This window comes from Somniosus microcephalus, chromosome 17 (genome assembly GCF_052327205.1).
Source record: "Somniosus microcephalus isolate GS21.2 chromosome 17, FLI_Smic_1.0, whole genome shotgun sequence".
NCBI classification, from domain to species: Eukaryota; Metazoa; Chordata; class Chondrichthyes; order Squaliformes; family Somniosidae; genus Somniosus; species Somniosus microcephalus.
Genome location: NC_141003.1, coordinates 27,896,837 through 27,905,683, shown reverse-complemented (window position 1 = coordinate 27,905,683; position 8,847 = coordinate 27,896,837). Strand labels below are relative to the sequence as shown.

At 47.1% G+C, this 8,847-nt stretch overlaps 1 pseudogene; it reads left to right on the top strand.

Annotated features, from left to right (window-relative positions):
- Nucleotides 1-2,654: 2,654 nt before the first annotated feature.
- Nucleotides 2,655-5,784, top strand: LOC147105597 (uncharacterized; annotated as a pseudogene).
- Nucleotides 5,785-8,847: the final 3,063 nt, after the last annotated feature.

The window sequence follows — 8,847 nt, the reverse complement described above, 5'->3', positions numbered from 1 at the left end:
ATACATTTCCATGGAAATTAGCTCTCCAATAGTGGCCATAGCTCATCCAAATGCTATAGATTTTTTTCGGATAAGAAATTTAAAAATTCTCGGGAATGGCTCCATACAGAATACTTGCTATAGGACATATTGTAGATACAGGAAACTTTGTGATATCCGGCACCGACGGGACCGAGCTGTTGCCGTCCCATCAAAACTGCCGGACAAACCAGCGCTAATGTTAAAACATACGGAGCTTTTGAGCTCCGTATCTAGCAACAAACCCTAACAGTTTCTAAACAGTCGGCCGTAGCTTGCAAGCATCTCTGTAGCTAAGAAACAGCTTTAGCTAGACCTTGCAGAGCCTGACTGGTGAAAAAAAAGCAACGAAAAGAAAAAAAACTTACTAAACCGACTCCTGAATTTTGCCGGTGGATCGAGCATTCCAGACAGTTAACCTTCGGATAAACCAAAGTTTCCTGTAACATAGAAACATAGAAACATAGAAGATAAAAGCAGGAGTAGGCCATTCGGCCCTTCGAGCCTGCTCCACCATTCAATGAGATCATGGCTGATCATCTAAATTCAGTACCCTGTCCCTGCCTTCTCCCATATCCCTTGATCCCTTTAGCCTTAAGAAATATATCCAAATCTTTCTTGAATATATTTAATGAACTGGCCTCCACCGCCCTCTGTGGCAGAGAATTCCACAGGTTCACCACTCTCTGGGTGAAGAAATTCCTCCTCATTTCAGTCCTAAATGGCTTACCCCTTATCCTTAGACTATGACCCCTGGTTCTGGACTCCCCGGTCATCAGAAACATCCTTCCTGCATCTAGTCTGTCCAGGCCTGACAGAATTTTATAGGTTTCGATGAGATCCCCTCTCAATCTTCTAAACTCCAGTGAGTATAAGCCCAATCGACACAATCTCTCCTCATACGTCATTCCTTCCATCCCAGGTATCAGCCTGGTGAATCTTCGCTGCACTCCTTCCATGGCAAGAACGTCCTTCCTCAGGTAAGGCGACCAAAACTGCACACAATATTCAAGGTGCGGTCTCACCAAGGCCCTGTACAACTGTAGCAAGACATCCTTGTTCCTGTATTCAAACCCTCTTGCTACAAAGGCCAACATACCATTTGCCTTCTTAACCGCCTGCTGCACCTGCATGCTTACCTTCAGCGACTGGTGCACAAGAACACCCAGGTCTCTTTGCACTTCCCCTTCTCCCAATCTATTGCCATTCAAATAATAATCTGCCTTCCTGTTTTTGCCACCAAAGTGGATAACCTCACATTTATCCATATTATAGTGCATTTACCATGTTTCTGCCCAATCACCCAACCTGTCCAAATCGTACTGGAGTTTCACGACATCCTCCTCACAGCATACCCTCCCACCCAGCTTTGTGTCGTCTGCAAATTTGGAGATATTACATCCAATTCCCTCGTCCAGATCATTAATATATATTGTGAACAGCTGGGGTCCTAGGACCAATCCTTTCGGTACCCCACTAGTCACTGCCTGCCACTCGGAAAACGAACCGTTTATTCCAACTCTTTGCTTTCTGTCCACCAACCAGTTCTCTATCCAAGTCAATACCTTGCCCCCAATCCCATGTGCCTTAATTTTGCATGCTAATCTCTTATGCGGGACCTTATAGAAAGCCTTCTGAAAGTCCAAATACACCACATCCACTGGTTCTCCCTTATCTATTTTACCACTTACATCCTCAAAAAATTCCAGTAGATTAGTCAAGCATGATTTACCTTTTGTAAATCCATGTTGACTTTGTCCGATCCTGTCACTGCTTTCCAAGTGCTCTGCTATTACATCTTTTATAATGGACTCTAGCATTTTCCCCACTACCGATGTCAGGCTTACTGGTCTATAATTCCCCGTTTTTTCTCTACCACCCTTTTTGAATAGTGGGGTAACATTAGCTACCCTCCAATCCATGGGTACTGTTCCAGAGTCTATCGAGTTCTGGAAGATGACCAGCAATGCATCTATTATTTCTAGGGCCACTTCCTTAAGTACCCTGGGATGTAGATTATCAGGCCCTGGGGATTTATCGGCCTTCAGTCCCATCAATTTTCCTAACACCATTTCCCAACAAATACTGATTTCTTTCAGTTCCACCCTTTCATCAGACCCTATGTTCCCCGGCATCTCTGGGAGGTTATTTGTGTCCTCCTTTGTGATGACAGAACCAAAATATGTATTTAGTTTGTCTGCCATTTCTTTGTTCCCCATTATAAATTCCCCTGATTCTGACTGCAAGGGACCTACGCTTGACTTCACCAATCTTTTTCTCTTCACATATCTATAAAAGCTTTTACAGTCAGTTTTTATGTTCCCTGGAAGCTTACTCTCATATTCTATTTTCCCTTTCTTAATTAATCCCTTTGTCCTCCTTTGTTGAATCCTAAACTGCTCCCAATCCTCAGGATTATTGCTTTTTCTGGCCAATTTATATGTCCTCTCCTTGGATCTTATGCTATCCCTAATTTCCCTTGTTAACCACGGTTGAGTCACCTTTTTTGTTTTATTTTTATGCCAAACTGGGATGAACAAATTCTGTAGCTCATCCATTCGGTCTTTGAATGTTTGCCATTGCCTATCCACCATCAACCCTTTGAGTGCCATTCCCCAATCAATCCTACCCAACTCGCTCCTCAGACCATCGTAGTTTCCTTTATTTAAATTGAGGAACCTAGTCTCTGAGTCAACGATTTCATTCTCCATCTTAATGAAGAATTCGATCATATTATGATCGCTCCGCCCCAAGGGGCCTCGTACAACAAGATTGCTAATTAATCCTTTCTCTTTACATAATACCCAGTCTAAGATGGCCTGATCTCTGGTTGGTTCCTCGACATATTGGTCCAGGAAACCATCCCGTAAACACGCCAGGAATTCCTCCTCCACAGTATTGTTACTAATTTGGTTGGCCCAATCTATATGTAGATTAAAGTCACCCATGATGACTGCTGTGCCCTTATTGCACGCTTCTTTAATTTCCCTTTTAATGCCATCCCCAACCACCGCCTTACTGTTTGGAGGTCTATATACATAGTTATACATTGGGAACATAGCAGGGCATCTCTGGCCAGGAAGAAAGGCTTGTGAATGAAGAATAGGGAATGTATTTTCAGTCAGCTAAAGAGGCAGGAGGTCTCTCTGGGTGTTTGTCAGGGTTCTGGGACCTATGTTCTCAGCAGGTAGCCTTAGGGTTAGTCCAGTTAAGGGGACATTTATGAAAAGTTTTATAGCATTAATGCACAGTCCAAGCGACAATCAGATTATTTATCGCTCAATCTCTATGAAAATATCCTGCAGACTTCCAGCAGGCAAAGGCTTGCATAAGTTTCCCTTTTCTCAAAGTTTAGTGTTAGTAAAGAAATTGAAAGTTTTCATGAACAATCCACTCCCTTTCTCAAGAGTTTAAGGTTATACGAAATCTTTGACACAAAATAAGAGAATAAACATTTGGTAATATCATGTAAATAAATGTCATGGATTATGCCATTTTTCCAGAATGCACTGTAGAAAAGGGAAGCAATGTAAACCCCAGTGTGGAGCCTTCCTCATGGGAGCGAGACTCAGAGATAGGGCTCCAACACTATAGCTTCTATGCTCCGACCCACATTCAACAAAACAACGAATTGCATACATAACGTCTTTAATGTAGTAAAACATCCCTAGGTGCTTCATAGGAGCACAATCAGACAGGAATCCTGCGAGTGTGGCTTCTGGCTGGAGATGCAGGATTGCTGAATAAACTCTTAGGCTGGAATTTTACCTACCTGGGCGGGTCCGGTGCGGGCAGTGGCCATGGCGGGTCACGACCCCATTGCTAGCTCCATCCCACTCTACAGAATGATTATACATTAATAGGGCCTATTAAGCCTGCCCTGCGTGTTATCTGGACCAATTAAATGGTGCGGCTCTGGTGACGTCATTCATGACACGTTTTTAGCCAGGTTATTTAAAGATACCATGGCCACATTAGATTTGAAGGTTAATGTAACATAATGCTGTCAGTGCACTACAGCATTGGAGTGCTGCAAACACTGACAATGACTGCACAGAGACAGAGGGCTGCACTCAGGTTCTCCAATGACTCCGTCCATATGCTTAGGGAAGGAGTCATAGTACGCAGGGAGGTCCTCTTCCCTTCCAATGGGCGGAAAATACCTCCCCAGGAGACCAAAACAGCCTGGTTGGAGATTACAGAGGAGGTCACCAGCAGGGATGTCATCAGGAGGACCTGGCTGCAGTGCCGCAAACGTTTCAATGATCTCATTAAATCAGGAAATGTGAGTTCAAAGCCACACACAGTTTCATCCTGCTGTGCCTCTCATCACATCCCCATCACTCTGCCTTCCCTACCCTACTCCTGCACATCCTTATTCACACCAACTTACCTTGCACACCCACCCATCCCTCTCTCTCTATCTACATTATCACATCCCCATCTCACTACCCACCCCTCACACTCACCCTCACCCTAGTGCAATCATACCAACCAACAACACACAAGGAGGCCACTTGGCATTGCCACCCCACTCCATCATAATTTTCCTCTACAGGTGTAACCCATCCATTCCTTACACTCATTCCAGCATGCTAACTCAACCTTCCCTTCTTTCCCTCCTTGCAGGAAAAGAGGGCCCAAAATAAGAGGGAGAGAACTGGAGGTGGGCCTCCATCATTTACAAACCTTACAACAGCAGAGGAGGCTTCTTTAGGAATATCTGGAGTCACCCAGCAGCTGGAGGTGGGAGACGGAGAGAGGGGGACATCTCAGCAACCTGGTGACAAAATTACATATCATACAGCTACGTGGCAGATATCAGTCACTCATACAGGGTCTGATGTCAGCAGCCAGCGAATGGTCATCAAGTGCATAATGGTATCTGTAGCCATTCTTCATATGACATATCTAACTCATCTCTTTACTCTCCCACAGGTTCATCAGGAGGCACCACCACCCCCCACCCCCACTGTCCAGGAGGAAGAGAAAGATGACTCCAGCCTCTGAGGGTGCACCATCACTCAACCTATGCGCACCCACCACCAGCGCAGATTCGGACACCTGGGTGGGTCCTACGCAAGATAGAGTAGAGTTGTCACCTGGAGCCTCACAACTCACAAGTGAGCAAGAGCAGATGGTGAAGACAGGGACAGCAGTGGAGACTCCTCGCCAGAGGGCGCAGGATGCTCCAAGCTCTGCTCAGCGGCATGCAGACGCTGCACCTCGGGCCATCGAGAAGAGGGCAATCCTAGAGGTGCAGGAAGGAGTGCAGGGGGCTCTGACCGGTTTTGCGAGCTTGATTCTGCAAATGTTCAGGGAATGGAGGAGTTCATCTCCAACATGAGCACCACCGTGTCGCAGGTGATGGCGACTGTAGGCTCCTCCATAGATAGGATGGCCACTTACATGGAGCAGCTAATGTGCCACTCACAGGAGCACATGGTCTCTTTGGAGAATAGATGGCTATCTATGGAGGATAGATGGTAGAGGCTCATAGACCTCCTCTCTAGGAGGGATGTCAGCATAGACATGGGTTCTCATGGCCCAACTGATGTGCAGCAAGGTGCTCTCCAGCTCCTTGGCAGCAGGGAAGTGAGCAGGCTGCCTCTACCTCTGCTGAAGCCACAGGGCTAGCACCTCGTAGAAGCACGCGGAAGAGAAAGATGACACACGGGTAGATTCACAAGGGTAGCCACGTGGGTGTTTTATCCAATGTTTATGTAAAGTTTCTGTTAATGTGCTGTCAAACATAAAAACTTTCTTGCCTTGGACACATTTGTGTGGACCTTTGGAAGTGGCTTAGTGAGTTGCAGTGAATGGTGAGACATAACAGTACCCCCGCAATGGTGGGCAGTGTGAAAGGAATGGCTTGGACATTGTAGGGATGCTTTATGGTGTTGCTGTGGGGTGGTGCCAACCTGGTGCATCACGTGGCAGCCATATGGGTGTACAGTGTCAAGTAAATCTAGCCTTGATGAGGCCATCCCTGGCCTCCCGGGCAGCAATATGCTCGGATGCTGATGCCCTCTCTCCTGTGCAGCATCAGTTGATTGCGGAGAAGGTTGGTGGTGGTGTTGCTGGTGCTGCTGGTGTTGTTGGTGCTGCTGGTGTTGGGGTTCATTGTGGTCAGATTCTGAGGACCAAGGTGAGACAGCATAAACAGCACCCCTGTTGATGGAATAGATGGCAGGTGAAGTTGAGAATGGTGAGAGAGGTTCTTCCAATGAGGTGACACTGGATGGAGACTTTGCTGGAAACACTTGCAGCCTGCAGAATCTGTGCTTCTGCCTGAGGAAAGTGATCAGCTGTCAGGTGGGGGCTTTTATAACTAATTGTTAACTAATCAGCTAGCGCAATGGCCACTTAACACCCACCTCAACAACAACAACGTGTATTTATATAGCACCTTTAATGTAGTAAAACGTCCCAAGGCGCTGCACAGAAATATTATAAGACAAAAAATTTGACACCGAGCCACATAAGGAGAAATTAGGGCAGGTGACCAAAAGCTTGGCCAAAGAGGTAGGTTTTAAGGAGCGTCTTAAAGGAGGAAAGAGAGGTAGTGAGGCGGAGAGGTTTAGGCAGGGAATTCCAGAGCTTAGGGCCGAGGCAACAGAAGGCACGGCCACCAAAGGTTGAGCGATTATAATCAGGGATGCTCAAGAGGGAAGAATTAGAGGAGCGCAGATATCTCGGGGGTTGTGGGGCTGAAGGAGATTAGAAATAGGGAGGGGCGAGGCCATCGAGGGATTTGAAAACATGGATGTTGAAATTGAGGCGTTGCTCAACCGGAAGCCAATGTAGGTCAGCGAGCACAGGGGTGATGGGTGAACGAGACTTGGTGCGAGTTAGGACACGGGCAGCCGAGTTTTGGATCACCTCAAGTTTACGTAGGGTAGAATGTGGGAGGTTAGCCAGGATTGCGTTGGAATAGTCAAGTTTAGAGGTAACAAAGACATGGATGAGGATTTCAGCAGCGAATGAGCTGTGGCAAGGGGGGAGACGGGCGATGTTACAGAGGTGGAAATAGGTGGTCTTAGTTATGCTGTGGATATGTGGTCGGAAGCTCATTTCAGGGTCAAATATGACACCAAGGTTGGGAACAGTGTGGTTCAGCCTCAGACAGATGTTAGGGAGAGGGATGGAGTCAGTGGCTAGGGAACGGAGTTTGTGGCGGGGACTGAAAACAATGGCTTCGGTCTTCCCAATATTTAAATGGAGAAAATTTCTGCTCATCCAGAACTGGATGTTGGACAAGCAGTCTGACAATTTAGAGACAGTGGAGGGGTCGAGACAAGTGGTAGTGAGGGAGAGCTGGGTGTCGTCAGCGTACATATGGAAACTGATGCTGTTTTTTTCGGATAACGTCGCCAAGGGGCAACATGTAGATGAGAAATAGGAGGGGGCCAAGGATAGATGGGGGACACCAGAGGTAATGGTGTGGGAGTGGGAAGAAAAGCCATTGCCGGTGATTCTCTGGCTACGATTAGATAGATAAGAATGGAACCAGGCGAGTGCAATCATACCCAGCTGGACGACGGTGGAGAGGTGTTGGAGAAGGATGGAGTGGTCAACTGTGTCAAAGGCTGCAGACAAGTCAAGAAGGACGATGAGGGATAGTTTACCTTTGTCACAGTCACAAAGGATATCACTTGTGACTTTGATGAGAGCCATTTCGGTACTGTGGCAAGGGCGGAAACCTGATTGGAGGGTTTCAAACATGGAGTTGCGCGAAAGATGGGCAGGGATTTGAGAGGTGACAACACGTTCAAGGACTTTGGAGAGGAAAGGGAGGTTGGAGATGGGGCAGTAGTTTGCAAGGACAGAGGGGTCAAGGGTTGTTTTTTGAGGAGGGGGTGATGATGACAGATTTGAGGGAGAGGGGGACAGTACCTGAGGAGAGAGAACTGTTAACAAATGTCAGCTAACATGGGAGCCAGAAAAGGAAGTTGGGTGGCCAGCAGTTTGGTGGGAATAGGGTCGAGGGAGCAGGAAGTGGGTCTCAAGGACAAGATGAGCGTGGAGAGGTCATGAGGGGAGATCGGAGAGAAACTGGAGAAAGATGTGAATTCAGGGCTAGGGCAGAGGAAGTTTGGCCCGGTGGGCTAGGGGAAGGAAGGGAAGTGGCAGAGGCAGCTGAACGGATGGTCTCAATCTTAGAGACAAAGAAATGCATGAGCTCCTCACACTTGTTGTCGGAGGTGAGGGTGGAGGAAACAGGGGAGAGGGGTTTAAGATCATGGTTTGCAGTAGAGAATAGGAGCCGGGGTTATCTTTGCATTGCAGAATGATCCTGGAATAGTGAGCAATTTTGTAGACGAGAGCAGGACCCGATAATGCTTTATGTGGTCCAGCCAGATCTGACAGTGAATGGCTAAACAGTAGTCCGCCATATCCGTTCATGTCTGCATCCCTTGAACTTAAGGGAACGAAGATGTGGACCGTGCCAGGGGGAATGACCAGGCTGAGAGAGAGTAATTGTTTTAATAGGGACTAGGGCATTAAAGGTGGAGGTGAGGGTGTGGTTGAGCAGATCGGTAGCTGCAGAAATGTTGTGAATGGAGGACCAGAGGCTGGACAGTTGGGATTTCATAAATGCAATTGTAAGAGAGTTGGGAGAGAGTCTGTCAGGTTGACAGATATGGTTCCCGAGCAGCGTGATTTCCGCAGTCATCCAGGTAAATTTGAAATGTAGGGGGAAAAGGTGCTTAACTGTCTGAAAACAAGGTTATAATGATTTAAATTAGGTCGTCCGCCTCTGCCGGTTGGGTCACTGCCGCACCAGCAAACACGCCCGAGGGAAAGGTGCATGGGGCAGGATGACAG